The 23301-nt window shown below is 43.8% G+C and overlaps 1 long non-coding RNA gene and 1 other non-coding gene across 4 annotated transcripts in view; one reads left to right on the plus strand and one right to left on the minus strand.

Moving 5' to 3' along the window:
- Nucleotides 1–88: 88 nt before the first annotated feature.
- LOC129523989 (uncharacterized) overlaps nucleotides 89–23301 on the plus strand; it is a 54253-nt gene continuing 31040 nt past the window's right edge. Inside the window, exons 1-5 of one of the 3 annotated variants that reach the window (XR_008667639.2) lie at nucleotides 89–185; nucleotides 7458–7576; nucleotides 9489–9615; nucleotides 10016–10159; nucleotides 15027–15111. This is a non-coding gene — a long non-coding RNA (uncharacterized lncRNA). Of the gene's footprint in view, nucleotides 186–7457; nucleotides 7577–9488; nucleotides 9616–10015; nucleotides 10160–15026; nucleotides 15112–22924; nucleotides 23174–23301 lie in introns of those variants that run through there. The other 2 variants (XR_008667637.2, XR_008667638.2) reach the window with 2 other exon arrangements.
- On the minus strand, nucleotides 17372–17497 carry LOC115935704 (U6atac minor spliceosomal RNA). The gene has a single exon (XR_004071323.1). It is a non-coding gene; the product is annotated as a U6atac minor spliceosomal RNA (small nuclear RNA).

The raw sequence follows: 23301 nt of genomic DNA on the forward strand, positions 1-23301 counted from the left end.
CCGCCCCGCCCGCCCCCGCCTCCACCAGGAGGAGCGTTAACCCGTCACCACGGCGGTGGGCGGTGCAAGGGACTTCCGGGTTCCTCCGCGTTAACCACCCCCCACGTGCGCGGCCGCCTGTGGCCTCTTCCCGCCGCGGCCGGCCCGGCTCCTCTAGCCCCAGCTCCGGGGGACGCCGGGCACGGGTGAGCGGGCGTGGTCCCCTCCGGGCCCGGTTTCCGAAACGTGCGTAGATGGAGCCAGCGTGGCTCCCTGTTCTATCCTACCCGGACCGCACTACGAGTCCCAGCGGGCACCGCCGCCACGCGCTTCGGCCGCAGAAGCGGTGCCTGCTGGGAGCTGGAGTCCCCAACGGCCGTGGCGCTCGCTGACCCCAGCTGGCTGCGCGGGTCCTGGCCGCCCGCTCCGGGACCCCCAACCGTCCTGCGCGCTGGACCCCGGCGCCGCTGGAGCTCCCGGCGCGGGGTGGGGGGTGCAGGGAGAGAGAGGGGAGGGCCCCTCGGGTTCCTCGTCCTCTTCTTTTCCAGCCCGACCCTCCTCCGTGTCTTCACTGGACGTTGTCGTTGGTCAAAGTGGCTTTAATTTGGGATAGCTGTGTTGGGGGTCTTTGGTCACTTCTTATCTTAAGGTGCTAGGCTGGAATCATTGATTTGTGCTGCTTCTGCCAGACATTTCTTGGCGATAGAAACCAGGAGTGGAGAAAAGTGAATGTTTTTCCTGAAAGTACGGATTTGTCACAATCACTACTATATGGCATCACAGCCCTGCAACCAGACAAAATTAGGAATAGTCTAAAACAACGTCCTTATAAATAACTAAAACAATTCTGCACATTAGTAGTGGGTTTTAATAGGAATGCTGTATTTAACGAATTGATAATAATAAAAACCGTCTCTAGGAATAACATTAAATCAACATACAAATTCCACTCGAAAGTAGTAAAGTGCTTTTACAGTTTTTAAAGCACTCGCGTAAACATACTATCATTTGTTCCTGAGAGCAATCTTGTGTGGGAGGTGGAGCAAGTAGTAATAATTTTACTTTACTGTTACGGGAACAGTCTCAAAGAAGTTAAATGATTGCCCAATTTATTCCTTAATTCAATAAACTTTAATGGATGTCAACTGTATTGCTAGGTGTGGAATTAAGTACTTTATATCTGTTCTCATTTAATTAGAATTTAAACCAGTGGAATCCCACATAAATACTATTTTGCTCCTATTAGAAAGACGATAAAATGTGACCGGGCGCGGTGGCTCACTCCTGTAATTCCAGCACTTTGGGAGGCTGACGCACGCTGATCACTTGAGGTCAGGAGTTCGAGACCAGCCTGGCCAACATGGTGAAACCCCGTCTCTACTAAAAATACAAAAAGTAGCCGGGCGCGGTGGCTTACGCCTGTAATCCCGGCACTTTGAGAAGCCGAGGGGGGCAGATCACGAGGTCAAGAGATCAAGACCATCCTGGCCAACATGGTGAAACCCTGTCTCTACTAAAAATACAAAAATTAGCTGGGCGTGGTGGCGCACGCCTGTAGTCCCAGCTACTGGAGAGCCTGAGGCAGGAGACTCGCTTGAACCCGGGAGGCGGAGGTTGCAGTGAGCCAGGATTGCGTCACTGCACTCCAGCCTGGTGACAGAGCGAGACTCAAATAAATAAAAACAGTTGTTAGGTTTCCAGGGCAGCTTGACAGGCAGTGATGCCCTGGATGGTAAGTGGAAGCATTCTCATCACTAGAAAAGGATATTAGTGCTTTGTAGGTGAATACATAGTTTGGGAAGGGAGCCAGTCATCAGGACGTCTATGCAGCTGTGGCTCTTGCACTCAGTAGATGTCACTGTCATATTTTATGGAGGTACAGTTGAGTATGTGCAAGGGAAAGTAGAAGCAAAGTCCATACCTGAGGAAAAGGAGCTGCTATTTAATAGAATAGGAGAGAGAGTCAGAGCCCAGGAGGAAACAGGAGTGGGATCTGGAACTGAAACCAAGAACCTGTTCCCTTGATCCATCAATCACCTCTTTTTATTTCCAGCCAGCTCCTTTCGCTCAGATCAGAAACTGGTCAATTCAGATCAAAAAGAAAACAAACCAATCTTCTCTTAATGACATATTCCTCTCTCATTCACTTTTTTTCATAGCCAAGCTTTTCATTTCTGCTTTCTCTCTCCTTAGTTCCTCAACACTACCGTATGACTTCCAGCTGCACTCAAATTGCCCCATCAAGAGTTGCCAGTGATCCCTGTTCTATTTGACAAATCCAATGGACTTTCTTCAGGTCCATTTTACTGGACATCTGCAGAGTTTGACACTGTTTTCCTCCCTCTCTTTTGTCACACACTCTCTTGGCGTCTGGGCTACACTTTTCTGGTTCTGCCTCTCAGACTCTTCCTCCTCTCCCCCAGTAACCATTCCCTGAACACCAGGTAGGATTGGGCACCCTTCCTTTGGTTTTTCCCCTGCCCCCCGCCAACCCCGCCACTACATTTACCACATTATATCAAAATAGTGTGTTTATGAGCGATCTCCCAAAATAAGTTGTAAGCTCCAAAAGAAGGCTTATGTCATGTTTATCTGCATCCCAACCATCTACCGTGAAGCCTGGCACACTGAGGGTGTATTTTTTCTTTTTAAACCTAACTTCAGGGAGAGGGCCAGCTAGGCCTTGTAGACTGACCATATAGGATGAGGGTTAGTTGGGAGGTCTCAACCTGATGGTCACATGGGCACCTAGGGCCGTGTTCACCTCCAGACTGCTTGGCCTGCTGCAGCATGTTACCTCTCAGCTCCACAAGCTGTTTCGGGGAGCGCTTCCTGACATGCTGGTTGGGCTCTCATTTCTAGTGCTGGAAGTAGTGGACTTTTAGTACCCCAAATCAGGCAAGCAGGGACAAGCAAGGACTCCTGGACAACAGGAGTCTGGACCTCCAAAGCTGAGGACGCTGTACGGTGGTAATCCCACTAATGTTCTGAGACCCCCTTTTTGATGTTAGCAGTCTGATTGCTTGTGATAGAGGTAATTAAGGCTACGAATAAAAGGCAGAAGATGAAATATTTGTTGATTCCTTTTGCCTTTTTGATTCACTACTCTCATTTTTCTCTCCTATCATTTTTTTTGTCTTAAAAAATGTGCTGTCTATGTTTATCTGGCTTGCCTGTGTTTATCTAATTTTAGATTGCAAGCTGTGGGACAGAATAATGTCTTTATATGTGCAGCATCTCACTGTGGGTGCCTAAGAATATCTAATGACATTAAAGTCATTCAATTAACCTGTTTTTATTTAATGAGTAAACTGTAAAGTTCTCCAGAGAGCTTATTCACTTGAACTTCACTAGCAATTTATAAGTAATTTTCAGGTTATATCCAGGATACATTCAGAATATATCCAGGATAATTTATAGTATCTTGTGTAATGTAAGATAACCTGGCCTTGTAAGATCTTTAGGTAATATAGAGAGATATATTTGAAATGGATAATAAGTGTATTCGTTGAGAGCAGATCCCTCTCAATTGAAGGGGTATACTTTCTGTAGATCCTTGAAATAGAAAAAATATTATATGATGTCTGTGATAAAATCAAAACTATGCAATGTTTCAGAAGATGAGCTTCCCACTTAATTGGTTTGCCAGGTTGGTGAGGAACATAACACCTACTCAGATTTGCAAATTGTCATGCCCATGATCAGAGGAATTCCTATAATGAGACTCACTTAGAGTTTATGTTTTCTTCCATACGCATTGCATATTTTTCTCATACCAACCAAGAATGAAGAAAGGAATTTACGTGAGTTTGAAATGGGGTCCTGTTTCTAGATAGTGTGTGAGATGTCGTAACCTGACATTAGTTCTGAGAAAATGGCAAGCAATCAGACTGCTAACATCAAAGAGGGTATCTCAGAACATTAGTGGGATCACTGCCATACAGCGTCCTCAGCTTTGGAGGTCCAGAACCTCCTGTTGTCCAGAAGTCCTTGCTCGTCCCTGCTTGCCTGACTTTGGGTACCAAAAATCCACTACTTCCAAGCTCAGCACTAGAAATGAGAACCCAGCCAGCGTGTCAGGAAACGCTCCCTGAAAGAGCTCCTGGAGTTTAGAGCTAACATGCTGCGGCAGGATTAAGGGTCATAAGGTCAAGGGTCATAAACACAGACTCAGAAACACAGAAACATTGGGAAAAAAATGTAGTTAGTGATTTTGTTGTAGAAGAGAATATGAGAAATCTCAAAATACTAAGGTTTCTTACAAGGTGCTTTTCTAATGGCATAGCCATCTATGTTAAACCAGTGTAGTTGTTATAATGATTGTTCAATATAACAGGGATACTACGGCCAGGCACGGTGGCTCACGCCTGTAATTCCAGCACTTTGGGAGGCCAAGATCGGCAGATCACAAGGTCAGGAGTTCGAGACCAGCCTGGCCAACATGGTGAAACCCTGTCTCTACTAAAAATACAAAAAATTAGCCAAGCGTGGTGGCGTGCGCCTGTAATCCCAGCTACTCAGAAGGCTGAGGCATGAAAATCACTTGAACCCGGAAGGTGGAGGTTGCAGTGAGCTGAGATCGCACCACTGCGCTCCAGCCTGGGACAGAGCAAGACTCTGTCTCAAAACAAAAACAAAAAACAAAACAGGGATACTACTACCTTCCTAATAGGATTCTTGTAAGACTTGAGTAAAATATTATGTGTAAACTTCTTTTTTTTTTTTTTTTTTGAGACAGTCTTGCCCCATCCCCCAGGCTGAAGTGCAGTGGCACGATCTCTGCTCACTGCAACCTCCGTCTCCTGGGTGTGATTCTCCTGCTTCACCCTCCCAAGTAGCTGGGATTACAGGCACATACCACCAAGCCTGGCTCATTTGTGTATTTTTAGTAGAGACGGGGTTTCTCCATGTTGGCCAGGCTGGTCTTGAACTCCTGAACTCAGGTGATCCACTAGCCTCGGCCCTCAAAAGTGCTGGGATTACAGGCGTGAACCACCACACCTAGCCTATATGTAAATTTTAATAGCATAATGTACAGCGCTACCACTTATCGAATACCTCTTATCTCTCTCTATTACCACACATCAATTGATTTGGTAGATACCAAGTTCAAATGTGTGACAGAAGTATTAAGCAGAGACATACACAAGAGGCTGGGGAGGGGCAAAAAAAAAAAAATAAATAAAAGAGACATACACATGCAGACACATGAAAGAGATACAACTGTTACTGTCCTAAACTAATTTAGAGAACAGAAAAATGCAATGACCCCATTGAGACAATATTAAATATTAGATGCATAACAAAAAAACTCACGAGAGGGGTCAAAGTGAGAATATTCTTGCAATGGGTCATATTCTAGGACCACTGTTCTTAAGGCACAAATACTTTAAGAACATAGGTTAAGATGTAAAGTATTTGGGGCTGGGCACGGTCACTCATGCCTGTAATTCCAGCACTTTGGGAGGCCGAGGCGGGCAGATCACTTGAGGTCAGGAGTTTGAGACCAGCCTGGCCAGCATGGTAAAACCCCATCTCTACTAAAAATACAAAACTTAATTGGGCATGGTGGTGCATACCTGTAATCCCAGCTACTTGGGAGGCTGAGGCAGGAGAATTGCTTGAACCTGGGAGGCGGAGGTTGCAGTGAGCTGAGATCACGCCACTGTGCTCCAGCCTAGGCGACAAAGGCAGTGAGCTGAGATCACGCCACTGTGCTCCAGCCTGGGTGACGAAGCTAGACTCCATCTCAAAAAAAAAAAAAAGATATAAAGTATTTGGCCAGGCACAGGCATGGTGGCTGGCTCACACCTGTAAACCCAGCACTTTGGGAGGCCGAGGTGGCACAATTGCTTGAGGCCAGGAGCTTAAGACCAGCCTGGGTAGCACAGTGACACCTCATCTCTACAAAGTTAAAACAAAACAAAACAAAGCCAGGTGCGGTGGTGTGCATTTGTGGTCCCCACTACTGGGAGGCTGAGGCAAGAGGATCACTTGAGCCAGGGAGGTTGAGGCTGCGGTGAGCTGTGATTGTACCACTACACTCCAGCCTGGGTGACAGAGTGAGACCCTGTCTCTAAACAAACAACAAAAAGATATAAAGAATGACAAAAATACTTTTCAGGTAAATAGAAGAAATTTTAATTTTATTAAGAGCTAATATTAATGGAGCATGGATATTTATTGAACCTGGATAATTTTCTTTTTTCTTTCTTTTTTTTTTTGAGACAGAGTCTCGCTCTTGTTGCCCAGGCTGGAGTGCAATGGCACAATCTCAGCTCACTGCAACCTCTGCCTCCTGGGCTCAAGCGATTCTCCTGCCTTAGCCTCCTGAGTAGCTGGTATTACAGGTGGCCACCACCATGCCCAGCTACATTTTTTGTATTTTTAGTAGAGATGGGGTTTCACCATATTGACCAGGTCGGTCTCAAACTCGTGACCTCAGGTAATCCACCCGCCTCAGCCTCCCAAAGTGCTGGGATTACAGGCGTGAGCCACTGCTCCTGGCTGAACCTGGGTAATTTTATTGCCTCCTCACAGAATCTTATCAGGCAGAAAACTACAGTATTGCCGGTGAGGAAACTGAGGCTAAAGTAGTAGAACAACTTTGATTCAAACACAGGCAGTGCAAATTTCAAAGGTTGTCTTTGATGTGGGAATGACAGGGGGCAGAACAGTACTTGGAATAAGGAAAGGAAAGGGCATTGTAAGGTGGAAGAAATAACATCAGGAATGTGGTGGAGGTGGGCATAAGCAGCATGTGTTGAAGGGATGATGATCCCTTGGCTGAAACAGGGTGAATAGGAGGGCATAAAGGCAGGCAGGAGAGGAGGCAAGTACGGTAAACAATAGATTAGGGCTTGAATGAAAAGGGAACATAGGATCTAAACTCTCGGCTTTCAGGTTTTTTCCAAAAGGTAATTCCAGTGGTGGTGTAAAAGTACTGGATTTGAAAGATGAGAGCCAAAAGAAGACCAATTGAGATATTCTTGGAAATGGCCTCACTTTCATCTTCCTGGAAGTCGAAGAAACAAGTTCCTAACTGTCTAATGAAAAGCAGCACAACAGTTTTATTCAGGAAGACTAATTTTTTTCCTATAGTAAATCTTTAAAAGAATTTATTGTGTAGCTCTTTAAAGACATTGAATTATATAAGTCAATTATTCATTCACTACAAATCAAATGCTTTTTAGGCCTACAGTGTGTGTTGTTATAAATGTTGTTATAAACATTAAAACCACTGAAGTGTCTGCCCTTATGGAGTTTACTTTCTAGAGAAATTGTCTAGGGCAGTTGTCTTAAACAGTGATTTTTATTTTTATTTGTTTTTATATTCTATTTTTTTCTGCAACAAAAGCCACATTCAAATGATTGTTTTTAATGCAAGAACAATTTTTTTGTCAACTCTTTCCTTTTTCTCTCTCCCCTTTCCTTTCCTTTCCTCTTCTTTCCTCTCCTTTCCCTTCCTTTCGAGACAGGGTCTCACTCTGTTGCCCAGGCTGGAAATGCAGTGGCACAATCTTGGCTCACTGCAGCCTCCACCTTCCAGACTCAAATGATCCTCCCAATTCAGCCTTCTGAATAGCTGAGATTACAGGTGAGTGCCACTACGCCCAGCTAATGTTTTATGTTTTGTAGAGACAGGGTTTTTTATGTTGCTCAGACTGGTCTCAAACTCCTGGGCTCAAGCAATCCACCCTCCTCAGCCTCCCAAAGTGTTGGGATTACAGTCATGAGCCACCAGGCCCAGCCTCTTTTGTCAGCTCTTATTAATGGCAAATTGCCAGCCTGGCTAACATGGTGAAACCCCATCTCTACTGAAAATACAAAAATTAGCCGGGCATGGTGATTGTCACCTGTAGTCCCACCTGCTTGGGAGGCTGAGGCACGAAAATCGCTTGAACCTGGGAGGCAGAGGTTGCAGTGAGCCGAGATCACACCACTGCACTCCAGCCTGGGTGACAGAGTGAGACTCTGTCTCTGAAGAAAAATAAATAATGGCAAATCGTAATGCACTAATGGCATTCCTGTTGAGAACTAAATTTAACATAAAGCTTACGAAATCTACAGAAACTGATGGTGGTGCACCCTTTAGGCAACATATCTCAAATATCAGTGATTTTATCTGGGCTTTTTAAAAGAGCTGGGGCTGGGCACTGTCGCTCGCACCTGTAATCCCAGCAGTCTGGGAGGCCGAGGTGGGTGGATTGCTTGAACCCAGAAGTTCCAGACTGGCCTGGGCAACATGGTGAAACCCCATCTCTACAAAAAATACAAAAATTAGCCAGGTGTGGTCGTGCATACCTGTAGTCCCAGCTACTTGGGAGGCTGAGGTGGGAGGGTTGCTTGAGCCCAGGAGGTGGAGGCTGCAGTGAGCCATGATCGCACCACTGCACTCCAACCTGGGAGACGCAGCGAGACCCTGTCTCAAAATAAAAAATAAAGCCGGGTGCGGTGGCTCACGCCTGTAATCCCAGCACTTTGGGAGGCCAAGGTGGGCGGATCACTTGAGGTCAGGAGTTGGAGACCAGACTGGCCATCATGGCGAAACCCCACTCTATTAAAAATACAAAAATTAGCCGGGCACAGCAGCAGGCACCTGTAATCCCAGCTACTCGGATGGCTGAGGCAGGAGAATCGCTTGAAACCAGAAGGCGGAGGTTGCAGTGAGCTGAGATCATGCCACTGCACTCCAGCCTGGGCAAAAGAGTGAAACTGTCTCAAAAAAATAAAATAAAATAAAATAAAATAAAATAAAATAAAATAAAATAAAATAAAATAAAATAAAATAAAATAAAATAAAATGAAAAATTAAAACATGATAATAGCCACCATTTAAGGAGCCCTTTTGCTTAAAACAACAGCTCAGGGGAGCCAAGTGAGGCCCAAATAAGGTCAGCACACAGCGAGACCCCAGGTCCAGGCTCGCTAGCGGTGTGCTGAGTGGTAGCACTGCCTTCTCTGGGGTAGACCATGACAGAGGTGCCAGGCAGCTCTTGTGAATCATAAATGACCTACCTGTCAGATTAAATGATGAAATCAGTTCCAGTTTTGTATTACTAATTAGGGGACAGCTCCTGTAACTATGGTTCATTGGTTTGTTTTCTCTTCTAGGAAACCAACCAGGTATGAACAACTCCCTTCTAGTAATCTTTCTTTTGGCTCCTTCACAGGCTGAGCAAGAAAATATTTTTATGCTGAATGGTGGTAATGGCTTATGTCCTGACAATTGTGTGTCAAATGATTGTCGTGACAGAATGATGTGTGTAGGTACCTGTCCAGTGTGTCTCTGTCTTGCAAATCTATAGTTGTATTGTCTGAATGATAAACCTACTGTTCATCAGAATTACCTCAAGTTACCTACATTATACCATTTCCTTGTCATGAATAATTTTGGAACATTGTTCATTTCCTTTCATATAAAAATCTATTTTTAAAAGATAATGTGAAGGTAGCCTATCTGCCATTTAACTATTGATAAGATAATTTGCATTTTTAAAAAATCCTAGCCTCTCAAGAGAAAAATGGAGAAGCTGAAAGCCATTCCCATCTAAGAACTCAGAGGTGTCAGTTGTTTGCCTGCCAACGCTCTCATGTGAACTAAGAGAATGGAACCGCGCATTCGTGAAGTGCTCAGTAAGCAAACAAAACGAAGACTTCTTGTGAGGGACAAAATCATTGGTTTGGTCACCTTAGTGAGATGCATTTTAAGAGAAAAGCAAAGAATTTTAATGTTATTCAGTAGTTTTACTATTAGTATTAATAATTGCATTACTATTTCATGCTTTTTTCTATTGCCAAATAAAAGAAATAAGGGATTATGCTAACTTTGTTAAGAATTTAACATTTTTTTAGAGTGATAATTCAGTGTTTCATTGAGTTATAAAGAAAGAGAAATATAATTATAACTTGGAAGAAGAATAAAAAATTCGAGTAGACATGCAGTAATGAAAGAACTAAGTTGAAAATGTTCACACAAACTAATAACACTTAATAAAATATGTCTTTTCTAACTTTGTTCAATGAAATTGCCAAGGAGCAATATTACACCACCAACATGAGCCTGATCATATGCACTCCTGCTGGCTAAATTTTGAGGTCTAAAACCATTTTTCACTTAAAGGAACCAACACACCTCAGAAAAATGGCTGATTCCATGTCTGGGTCTAGGGAAGCACAGGTGAGTCTTGGAACATTTTGTTTGGGCCAGAAGGCAAGTACTTTCTAAAAGTAATGGTGTTGGGGCCTGGCATGGTGGCTCACGCCTGTAATCCCAGCATTTTACAGCTCGCCTGTAATCCCAATCCCAGGCCAAGGCAGGAGGATCATTTGAGGTCAGGAGTTCGAGACCAGATTAGCCAACATGGCAAAACACTGTCCTACTAAAAATACAAAAATTAGCCAGTTGTGATGGTGTGTGCCTGTAGTCCCAGCTACTCGGGAGGCTGAGGTGGGAGGATCACTTGAACCCAGGAAGTGGAGATTGCAGTGAGTCAAGATCATGCCACTGCACTCCAGCCTGGGTGACAGAGCGAGACTCCATCTCAAAATATATATATATATATAAATAAAAATAACAGTGTTGAAAATAATGGGAGAATACAGAAGCCAGTTTAATGGGACACGCATTGACTAGATTCTGTTAAACTGTGTATCAAAAGGAAAATGATGACTATAGTTAGTTGAAATGCCTTAAGTAGGGAGGTGATGAATTCATAATGATAGCAAAAATGAGATAAGTCGATGAATTGTACTAAAGAAATTGAATATATCAATCTCATTATTTACCCTGTTATCATGTTAGTACTACTGACTCATTTATTGAGTCAGTGCAGATACCAAATTCAGTAAATAACAAGTATGTTAATTTTAAGTTTACATTGAGAAAAATAGTTCTTTAACTCTTAGGCTATAATGCTTGTGTCTACTAGTGCAAACCGCTTTTTTTGTAGTGACGAAATTATTTGTGTATGTAGGCACCTTCCAAGTGCATCCCTGCCTGCCTTAGAAATTGAATACTGAGGGTTTTGATTGCACCTCAAAATGTCATTTTAGTGAATCATCTCAGGAAAACTGGTGTTGGAATATATTCGAATTTGTTTCAGTCAACTAAGTTTTGTTTTATTTATGTATTTATTCTGAGATGGAGTCTCGCTCTGTTATGCAGGCTGGAGTGCAGTGACTCACTGTAACCTTTGCCTCCTGGGTTCAAGTGATTCTCCTGCCTCAGCCTCCTGAGTAGCTGGAATTACAGGTGCATGCCACCACACCTGGCTAATTTTTGTATTTTTAGAGAGACTAGGTTTCACTATGTTGGCCAGGCTGGTCTGAAACTCCTGACCTCAGTTGATCTACCTGCCTCAGCCTGTCAAAGTGCTGGGATTACAGGTGTGAGCCACTGCGCTCGGCCTATCAAATAAATTTTAAGAGGCAGTTTATAACTCTGGTGGTATTTTGTTTAAGTATATAGCAGGCTGTTCAATAGAAGTTTCCACGATGATGAAAATATTGTATATCTGTGCTGACCAATATGGTAGCCATTAGTCACATGTAGCTAATGGTTACTGAACACTGAAATGTGGCTACTGTGACCAAGAAACTGAATTTTTAGTTTAATTTCATTTAATTTAGATTTAAAGTAAAATAGACACATGTGGCTAATGACTAATGTATTGAACAATATAGGTCTAGATTTCCAGTCACTTTTAATTTTTTTTTAGAGACAGGGTCTCAATCTGTTGTCCAGGCTGGAGTGCTGTGGTGTGATAATAGTTCACTGCAGCCTCAAACTCCTGGCTCCAGCAATCCTCCCACTTCAGCCTCCCAAATAGCTGGGACTACAGGCTTGCGCCACCATGCCTGGCTAATTTTAAAGTTTATTTGTAGAGATAGGAGGTCTTCCTATGTTGCCCAGGCTACTCTAGAGCACTTGGCCTCAAGAGATGCCCCTAAAGCTCTGGGAATATATGCCTGAACCACTGCACTGTTCTATTAAGCCTCCTTCAAATTAGATGGTTTTTCCTCAGTGTGACCTCTTGAGAAAAAAAAGAAAAAGAAAAAGAAAACATAAAAACAAAAAAATAGATGGTTTACCCAGTGATGCAAATTTCTTCTCACCAATTCTGGAAGATTGTCCATTTTCTTTCAGATAAGGATCTATATTGAAAAAATTTAGAATTTATTGTTTGAATAGGTAAATTCATATTGTTTCAGAACACTAAAGTGACAAAAAGATGTATAGTAAGAATTATCTCCCATCCTATCCCTCAGCTACCCAGGTCTCTTCAGCATAGGTGTGACCGATGTTACCGGTTTCTTATATATCCCAAAGACACTTTATGCATTTACAAGTAATGTTAGTACATCACTGTTGTTCACAAGGCATTTTTAATTCCTCTTAACATATTTTAAGGGTCACTTTATATCATTTCATCAACTGTCTCCTTCCTATGACTGTGTATTCTTAAGAATCTGTTTTAAAAGATACCTGAAGGTGGCCTGTCTGCCATTTTGACAGTCAACGAGATAACTTGCATTTGAAATGTTAAAAATCCTAATTTTGACCAGGCACAGTAGCTCACCCCTATAATCCCAGCACTTTGGGAGGCCAAGGCAGGAGGATGGCTTAAAGCTAGAAGTTTGAGAGCAGCCTGGACAACATAGTGAGACCCTGTCTCTACAAAAAATAATTTTAAAAAATCATAATTTCATAAGACAGGTAATCATAACAGCAGGTAGAGCCTGTGACAGCCCCTACTCGGTGCACCCTGCCCATATGCAGGAAGCTCGCATTTCAAAATACCTAGTCCTTTTTCTTTTCAACACTTGTATTTTGGGGGCCGGGCTTGGTGGCTCACACCTACAGTCCCAGCACTTTGGGAGGCCAAGGTGGGCAGATGACGTGAGGTCAGGAGTTCAAGACCAGCCTGGCCAACATGGCGAAACCCCATCTCTACTAAAAACACAAAAATTAGCTGGGCCTGGTGGCAATGCCTGTAATCCCAGCTACTCAAGAGGCTGATGCAGGAGAATCACTTGAACTCAGGAGATGGAGATTGCAGTGAGCCGAGATCGCACTGCTGCACCAAAAAAAAAAACAACAAAAAACTTATATTTTGAACAAAATCTAGTTAAGTTTTGTGAAGTGATCCAAGATATTATAATGATAAATATGACTGTTTAAAAAATAACACAATTTAAATTTCAGTAATATGTAATTTCCTTTAGTGGTTTTCCATTGCACAAAGAATAACATCCAAACTCCTCCCCAAGGCTCACCAAGCTTTGTGTGATCTGGCTCCAGACTTCTTAATCAGGAGGCTCCAGCCACATAGACCTCTTAGCACAGCCAGCTTTTGCTGCCCTAGGGCCCTTGTACTCACTCTTCTCTCAGCTGGCATGCTCCCTCCTGGGCTCCTGTGCCTCTCTACTTCATCCTCCATCCTGGCTGGCACAGTGGCTCATACCTGTAGTCCCAGCACTCTGGGAGACCAAGGAGGGAGGATTGCTTGAGCTCAGGACTTTGAGACCCACCTGGGCAACACAGCGAGACCTCGTCCTTACTAAAATTTGGAAAAATTAGGCTGGGCACAGTGGCTCACACCTGTAATTCTAGCCAGGATGGGCAGATCACTTGAGGCCAGGAGTTTGAGACCAGCCTGGCCAACATGGTGAAACCCCATCTCTACTTAAAAAATACTAAAATTAGCTGGGTGTGGTGGCACACAGCTGTAGTCCCAGCTACTCAGAAGCTGAGGTGGGAGGCTCACTTGAGCCCAGGAGGTGGAGGTTGCAGTGAGCCGAGATCGCACCACTACATTCCAGCCTGAGTGACAGAGTGGCTCCACCTCAAAAAATTTAAAAATTTTCTTAAAAATTTAAAAAAGTTAGCTGATTGTGGTGGCATATGCCTTTAGTCCCACCTACTTGGGGGATTGAAGCAGGAGGATCACTTGACCTTGGGAAGTTGAGGCTGCAGTGAGCCTTGATCATGCATGCCACTGCATTCCAGCCTGGAAGACAGAGTGAGACCCTGTCTCAACAAAAAAGACACCCTCATTGATGTCTTCCCTAAATATGCCATCCATAGTCCTCCCCACCCAGTCCCTATACTGCTTTCTTCATAGCACTTAACTATAATCTGTAATTATTTTGTTTATTTAATGCTACTTATCTGATTGAAATACAAGATCCCTGAGAACAGGAACTTGAACTGTCTTCACTGGTATGTCTCCAGGGCCTAAAACAGAGCTTGGTATATAGTTGGTATACAGCTATTATTTGCTAAACCAAAAAAGGTTGAATAAGCAAATTTGAATGCATTTCAAATATAGGATCAGAACTTGGGGGAATTTGGACAAATGTTATGCTTTTCAAATATTCCCTCATAATTAAACAAACATAATGAATTACTTTCATAGAAACAGTGATTTATGTGAGGTTTTTGATTCATTAGCACCTATCTGGAGTCCTATTAACTTGTTTTGTAAGTCAGAGACATTCAGTATGTTTGAATCACTAGGCTGCTTGCTCTGCTGCGATTGCTGTTTATGAAGTGATGCTGCTTATGCCATAATGTATGTGCTCTTCATCTTATAATCTTGTTAAATCACTAAGCTGACATGTATTGGTCTCTTAGTCAACACTTATTAGTCAAGTGCTTACCTTGTCATTACTAAGAAATACGTGGTGGCTCATGCCTGGAATCCCAGCATTTTGGGAGGCTGAGGCAGGAGGATCGCTAGAGTCTGGGAGTTGGAGACCAGTCTGGGCAACAGAGTGAGACGTTGTCTTTACAAAAAATAGACAAAATTAGCTGGGCATGGGTGACATGAGCCTGTAGTTCCAGCTCCTCAGGAGGCTGAGGTGGGAGGATTGTTTGAGCCCGAGAGGTTGAGGCTGCAGTGGGCTGAGATCATGCTGCTGCATCCCGACCTGGGTAACAGAGCAAGACCCTGTCTCAAAAAAAAAAAAAAGAAAAGAAAAAGGGGGAATATGCATTTGTTGGTGCTTTAAACTTTGTAAAACATTTTTCTTTTTCTTTTTAGGAGACCTAAGTTGCCTAGGCTCGTCTCAAACTCCTGGCCTCAAGTGATCCTTCTATCTCAGCCTCTCAAAATTCTGGGATTACAGGTATGAGCCACTGTGCCCATTCTGCAAAGTTTCTATTGTCAATTTATTTGATCTTCCCAAGCCCCCTACTCTGTAAAGCATTTTATGGCCATTTTACTGGTGCGGTTACTGGAACTTAGGAGGGATTAAATTTTGCTGGTAAAACTCTTCTCTAAAAACTTTATATAGCCTTATTTTTTTTCCTTTTCAAGACAGAGTCTTGCTCTGTCGTGCAGGCTGGAGTGCAATGGCATGATCTCAGCTCACTGCAACCTCTGCCTCTTGGGCTCAAGCAATCCTCATGCATCAGTCACCAGAATAGCTGAGACTACAGGCACTTTTGTATTTTTAGTAGAGATGGGGTTTCACCATGTTGGCCAGGCTGGTCTTGAACTCCTAGCCTCCAGTAATCCACCTGCCTCGGCCTCCCAAAATGCTGCGATTACAGGCATGAGCCACCGTGCCCAGCCAAAAACTTTATATAGTCTTTTAAGGAAACAATACATATGCAAAACCAAAGACATTGTTGCAGAATAATATAAACATGTGGACATTAATTACAGAAATGTATACGGATGCCAAGGAGATTGTGAATTGTTTATAGCCAAATGAGATCTAGTATAAAGTGTGGGAAGAGGTGAGTGTTTAACAGGGTTTGGAAGGAAAGGAAGAAACCAGAGTTGAGGGGTGGGAAACAAGAGGGGTCAGAGCTTTCCAGACAGAGGAAATGGACTATACAAAGATGTGTGTGTAGGCACAACGGCATTGGAGAATAGGACCAGTAAATTAGCTTGACAAAAACAGAGGGGTCCCATCAAGAAATAATAAAAGATGAAGATTAAGAGTACCCCTATTGGTGAAAATGTTTGGATAGCAAAAGGAGCTTGGGTTTTATTTGACAGACATTGGGGAGTCCATAAAAGTCTATGCAAATACAAATTAGAGACGAAAACAAAGTTTGGTGGCTCTTGTGGGAGCTCTGTGTGGAATGAACTGCAGCAGGAGAAATTGACAGAAGACTGCTGCAGTAATCCTGGCATAAGGTAACATGGCCATAGCTGATGGTGGTGACTGAGGAAATTGGAGCAAAGTGGACCCAGCATGAAAGGCTCGTCAGGACTGACTGATGGATTTAGAGTAAAAGAGAAGGAGAGGAAAGAGTGAAAAAATGACTGGAAGGTGACCAGCCTGTTGTATTGGGCTGATTATGGTGCAATAAACACATTATTTATGACAGGAAGCCTTTTGGCTGAGGCCAAGAATAGAGAGATGGGGATGAGGAAGTGATGAGCTAAGTTTTTGAAATGCAAAGTTGAAGATGAGGCAAGGATGTTCAATTGCAGGTCTGTAGGTAACTGGAGAAACAAGCCTGGAGAGAAGGTAAGAAGTCAGAGTTTGTACTGTGTCATTCTGATTAGCCTCTGGCTCGCCTTCCCAACTCTGCACACTTGCCTCCTATTTACCCGACTCAAATGCACTTTTCTTGGACATTTACTATTAGGAAGAATTTACATTTATAGATTTGGATATTTCCTGGTGAACTTTCTCTATGGTAGCATTTAAAAGAAAGATAAAAATAAAAGACTTTTTAAAAACTCATTAGAACTTTTCACGCTGAAATGATTATTTAGAAGTTACTTAGGGGCCAGGTACGGTGGTTCATGCCTGTAATCCTAATATTTTAGGAGGCCGAGGTGGGCAGATACCTTGAGGTCAGGAGTTCGAGACCAGCCTGGCCAACATGGTGAAACCCCATCTCTACAAAAATACAAAAGTTTAGGTGGGCATGGTAGCGTAATCCCAGCTACTCAGGAGGCTGAGGCAGGAGAATCGCTCTGAACCCGGGAGGAGGAGGTTGCAGTGAGCCAAGACTGTGCCACTGCACTCCAGCCTGGGTGACAGAGCAAGACTCCATCAAAAAAAAAAAAAAAAAAAAAGTTACTTGGGGCTGGGCACAGTGGCTTATGCCTGTAATCCCAGCACTTTAAGAGGCCCAGACAGGTGGATCACTTGAGCTCAGAGTTTGAGACCAGCCTGGGCAACATGGAGAAACCCTGTTTCTGTCAAAAAGAAAAAGAAAAAGAAAAAAAAAAGCCAGGTGTGGTGGCAAGTGCCTTCTGTCCCAACTACTCAGGAGGCTGAGGTGGGAGAATCACTTGAGCCTGGGAGGTGGAAGTTGCAGTGATCCGAGGTCCACTCCAGCCTTGGTGACAGAGTGAGACCCTGTCTCAAAAAAAAAAAAAAAAAAAGTTAAAAAGTTACGTTTTTTTTTTAAATTATTTTTTAAGGATGGTCAGATGCCACGAAGTAGGTGGCAATGCCTTAACTGTATGTGTGTTGTCAGGCTTGAGGGCCTCTTTCATCCTTGTCAAGAGTTGTGCCAATTTTCTCTCCTTTCATACAACACTACTTGGGTTTTTAAAAATTAATATTCACTACTTTCACATTTAAAATCTCAATCTTTTACATTAAACATTTCCATTTTATTATGCTATTTATAAATCTAACAAACAATGTCTGAGCCACTTGGTTAATCATTTTAAACACTTTAAATTGCATTTATTAATTTAAAAATTTGATTATTTTTTCAAATACATCAATTTTCTGATTAACACACTTTTCCAAATTCTTAAGTAATTCTCATTAAACAAATACATTAAACTAATACATACAGTAAGTTGTAATTTATCTTAAAAGTTCTAAAATAGGGCCGGGTGCGGTGGCTCAAGCCTGTAATCCCAGCACTTTGGGAGGCCGAGGCGGGCGGATCACGAGGTCAGGAAATCGAGACCATCCTGGCTAACATGGTGAAACCCGGTCTTTACTAAAAATACAAAAAATTAGCCGGGCATGTTGGTGGGCGCCTGTAGTCCCAGCCACTCAGGAGGCTGAGGCAGGAGAATGGCGTGAACCCGGGAGGCGGAGCTTGCAGTAAGCCGAGATCGCGCCACTGCACTCCAGTGTGGGCAACAGAGTGAGACTCCGTCTCTAAAATAAAATAAAATAATACAATAAAATAAAAAATAAAAAAGTTCCAAAATAGTATATAAACTTTTAAAAGATTTTAAAATTATAATAAAAAATCTACATCAGCAAGTTATATACTTTAAACCAGCATTGCAAGGTTAATTTTAATTTTTTTTAAAGATGGGGTCTTGCTATGTTTCCCAGGTTGGTCTCAAACTCCTGGGCTCAAGCAATCCCCCTGCCTCAGCCTCCCAAGTAGTAGGGACTACAGGTGTGTACCATCATGCCTGTGCAAGGTTAATTTTTAGACACTTCAGTAAACATTAAAAGTATGTCTAGGCAGGAAAAGACACTTCTCAAAAGAAGACATTAATGCAGCCAACAAACATATGAAAAAAAGCTCAACATCATTGAGCATTAGAGAAATGCAAATTAGGCCGGGTATGGTGGCTCACACCTGTAATCCTAGCACTTCTGGAGGCCAAGGCAGGTGTATCACTTGAGGTCAGGAGTTCGAAACCAGCCTGGCTAACCTGGTGAAACCCCATCTCTACTAAAAATACAAAAAATTAGCTGGATGTGGTAGCGCGTGCCTGTAATCCCAGCTACTCAGGAATCTGAGGCAGGAGAATTGCCTGAACCCAGGAGGCGGAGGTTGCAGTGAGCCAAGATAGCGCCTTTGCACTCCAGCCTGGGCAACAGAGTGAGACTCCGTCTCAAAACAAAAAAGAAAAACAAAAAACACCATGAGGTTTGATTGCCTTCGTTATATCTCTATGTAATTCTAAATCTTCCCAGGATTAAGAGATGCATATCCACTAAAAAAAAAATTATGTCATCCCAAGCAAATCTAGGAATACCTTCCCAAGGAATGATTTGGTTTACCTTCTTGGCTGGAGGTTTCTATATGGTCAGAGTTCCTTGGCCTCTGTGTCTCTGATTCTAGCTTCCTCTCTACTGGGCATCCCAAGGGAAGGGGGCTCAGCTTTCTCTACTCGAGTGGAATTGGCCAGACTCCAGTTCTGCACCTTCTTTCCCACCACCTCCTTAGAGACTGTTCCTTCCCTCAGGATTCCAGTATGCTCAGGAAGCCTCTGGAGGCCCTGACCTCCTGCCTAAGGACCTGTTCTAGGTCAAGTGTAGTTGACCCATTACAACCTGAACCTCTTCCACCCTTCATCACCCGTAGTGGGGAGAAAAAGTATGTTGTTAAGATTAAAATCTGCCAACAGAACTCCTCTTAGGAGAAAGAACTGTCTTTACCTGAAGAACTAGATTTAGCAAAGCACTCTCACAGGCCATTTTGGTTGTCCAAAGGCAGTCCTGACGGGACGGCAGGAATAAGTTAGGAGTAAAATAGTGGACACAATAAATTTTCAATTCCAGAGGACAGTCTGAGAGGAAAAAGGAGAAAAATTAGAGTGAATGGGGAGGGAGAGAAGTCAAGCTCTGAGGATAAGGTAGGTGGGTGGACTCCATGGGACGGGCACATGCCAATTCTCTGGTGACAGGCTTGGTGCCTGTGCATTATAGTTTGTTCTGCAGTGTGCCCTTCCCTGTCATGACCATAGTGGTGTCTGATGAAAGTTAATCTGACAGTGATGTGCTGTGGTTTGGATCAGAGCCAGGAGATATTTGAGATTAGAACAGTTAGGAGACACTCACAGTTGACCAGGATGAAGACTTTAGTTATCATGGTGTCAACTGGAATGGAAGGGAATAGAGGTGACAGAGGGAGGGCAGACTCAGGGATATCAGTAAAAGTAGTAAGAGTAGGAGCCACAGTAAAAGAAAATAGTGGGACCAATCACAGAAGGAATGAAGTGAAAACATTGGGGGCAGGTGGGCAGGAAGAATGACGGGGTAGAGAGCGTGGGGTAGTGACGCTGAATGCTGTACGCTGGGATCTTTGAGTGGATTCTGTGGCTGGAAGATAGGCCATGGCAGTGATATTTGGGACAGTGAATGGAGTGCATTTCCAAAGGACTGAATTTAGAGAGGAAAGCATGGACTCTGCACAGCAGGACGGTTTGAGAGCTCTGCACGTCGGAATTAAGGAGATGGGGAAGCGGGGAAAGAAACTCTGGGGAAAACTTAAAGAAATGATGTGTGGCCAGGTGCAGTGGCTCACACCTGTAATCCCAGCACTTTAGAAGGCCGGGATGGGAGGATCACTTGAGGTCAGGAGTTCGAGACCAGCCTGAGCAACATAACAAAAATAAAATAAAATAAAAATAGCCGGGTGTGGTAGTGCACACCTGTAGTCCCAGCTACTTGGGAGGCTGAGGCAGGAGGATTGCTTGAGCCTAGGAGGTTGAGGCTGCAGTGAGCGAAGATCACACCACTGCACTCCAGCCTGGTCAACAGAGTGAGAGTCTGTACCCCCGCCCCCCCCAAAAAAAGAAGAAGAAGAAGAAGAAAGAAATGGTGTAAGAGAGAGGAGAATTTGGATATTGCTGAATCATAGAGAGCTAAGGAATGGAATAAATGAACTGATCCCAAGCATATATAAAATATGCACTTCAGTTTAGTTCATTAGCCATTCTTTTTTTTTTTTTAGAGACAGATTCTCATTCTGTCATCCAGGCTGGAGTGCAGCAGTGCAATCTCGGCTCACTGCAACCTCCCTCTGCCTCCTGGGTTCAAGTGATTCCCCTGCCTCAGACTCCTGAGTAGCTGGGACAACAGGCACGTGCTACCACGCCCAGCTTTAGTTGTCTTTAGTAGAGACGGGGTTTCACCATGTTGCTCAGGCTGGTCTTGAACTCCTAAACTCAGGCAATCCACTCGCCTTGGCCTCCCAGAGTGCTAGAATTACAGGTGGGAGCCCCCAAGCTTGGCCCATTAGCCATTCTTAAATACTTCCTGTGTGCTAGACCTAGAGAATACATAAAACAAGGCTCCTGACATTGTCCAAGTTAAAGCCACTTTCTAACATCAGGAGGAACCCATCCAGGAAGGAGGTCTGCCTGGGTATGGGTCAGGGTGTGTGTTGTGAGGAGGGCCCTGGACTCTGCCCTAGATCAGTGATTCTCAAATCCAATCACACTCACCTTGAGGGTTTGTTAAAACAGATTGCTGGGCCCACCCACTAGAGTTTCTGATTCAGTAGGTCGGAGGTGGGGCCCTGAATTTCTACCAAGTCCCCTGCAGTGCTGATGCCACTGATGTAGAGACTGCACTTGAGATCCACTGAGGTTGAGTTGGCGGGGTGGGGCTAGGTGTGGATGCACAGAATAAACCATGCTGGCCAGGCATGGTGGCCTATAATCCCAACACTTTGGGAGGCCCAGACGGGTGGATCACTTGAGGCCAGGAGTTCCAGACCAGCCTAGGCGATATGGCAAAACCCCGTTTCTACAAAAAATACAAAAAAAAAAAATAAAAAAATCAGTGAGACTCTGTCTCAAACAAAAACACCAAAACAGTGCTATTCCTCACCTTCCTTCTCTACAGGTCTCAGGGTCTGATCACTGAGCTTCCATCACTTCCCTATGTTCTTTTCACCACAATTTTACTGCTGTGTCAACTTCTAACCCTAACAAGTTGTTAAAAGAGCTGCAGCTCTTGAAAATTGTGCTAGAGTGGAGATAGAGGAGAGGAATCATCGCCTAAAATTTTCCCCAAGAGCTGGGTGCAACGGTTCATACCTGTAATCTCAGAACTTTGGGAGTCTTAGATGGAAGGATTGCTTGAGCCCAGAGTTCAAGGCCAGCCTGGGCAACGTACTGAGACCCCATCACTACAAAAATGTTTTTAAAAACTAGCCAGGTACAGTGCTTGGAGCCTGTAGTCCCAGCTACTTGGGAGGCTGAGGTGGGAGGATCGCTTGAGCTCAAGAGTTTGAGGCTGCAGTGAGCCATGATTGCACCACTGCACTCTAGCCTGGGTGACAGACCCTATGAAAAAGAAAGAAAAAGAAGGAAGGAAGGAAGGAAGGAGAAAAGAGAGAAAGAAAGAAAGAGAGAGAGAAAGAAAGAGAAAGGAAGAAAGAGGAAGAAAGAAAAAAATTCATCTCTTAGTGATGGGCTCAAATTAACTATTTTCTTGAAAAATGTATAAAGTCACCAGGGATGGTGGCTCACGTCTGTAATCCCAGCACTTTAGGAGGCCAAGGTGGGCGGATCACTTGAGGTCAGGAGTTCGAGACCAGCCTGACCAACATGGAGAAATCCTGTCTCTACCAAAAATACAACATTAGCTGGGCGTGGTGGCGCATGCCTGTAATCCCATCTACTTGTGAGGTTGAGGCAGGAGACTCCCTTGAACCCAGGAGGTAGAGGTTATGGTGAGCCAAGATTGGGCCATTGCACCCTAGCCTGGGCAACAAGAGCAAAACTCTGTCTCAAAAAAAAAAAAAAAAGGAAGGAAGAAAGAAAGAAAAATGTATGAGGTCAGGATATGAACAGATTAATTTCAAAAAGAATGACAATTTTCTTTTTTTTTTTTGAGACAGAGTCTTGCTCTGTCGCCTAGGCTGGAGTGCAGTGGCACGATCTCAGCTCACTGCAAGCTCCACCTCCTGGGTTCAGGCCATTCTCCTGCCTCAGCCTCCCGAGTAGGTGGGACTACAGGCACCCGCCACCACGCCCAGCTAATTTTTTGTATTTTTAGTAGAGACGGGGTTTCACCATGTTAGCCAGGATGGTCTCGATCTCCTGACCTCGTGATCCACCCGCCTCGGCCTCCCTAAGTGCTGGGATTACAGGCATGAGCCACCGCACCCGGCCAAAGAATGATAATTTTCTTAAAACTGTAATACTGGAATATGAGAGACTAATGCACTCTTTCCTTGCAAACAGACTTACCCTTTTACTGAAGTCAATGCAGTTGGCAAAATAGTAATAGTCATTATTGTTATAAACAGCAAACAGACCTACCCATGAAGATGAATGAAAATCAGAACAATGGAAGCTGAGTAAATCAAACATTTGGTGGAATCAGGGTGAAAGTTTGATGCCTCTATCTCCACATCAGGAATGGGCTAGCCAATGGGACCATGATATCAGAAGACAGTTCATTTGTTTCCCCTCATCCCGGGCTGAAGTCTGGATAATCACTACCCATGATTATCTGTGACTCCCTTTTTACTTTCCTGGCCAACCAAAAGTCACTCCCCGACCCCTGGCCTGAGTGCCTCTTGCTCATTAATCCTTTAATGTAGTTACTGAAGAGCCTGTTAGTAAAAGCCATCCTCTCAGCTTGTACTTTGATCCTTAAAGTCATCAATATCCTTAAAGTCAT

Source organism: Gorilla gorilla, chromosome 7, assembly GCF_029281585.2.
Source record: "Gorilla gorilla gorilla isolate KB3781 chromosome 7, NHGRI_mGorGor1-v2.1_pri, whole genome shotgun sequence".
Lineage (NCBI taxonomy): Eukaryota > Metazoa > Chordata > Mammalia > Primates > Hominidae > Gorilla > Gorilla gorilla.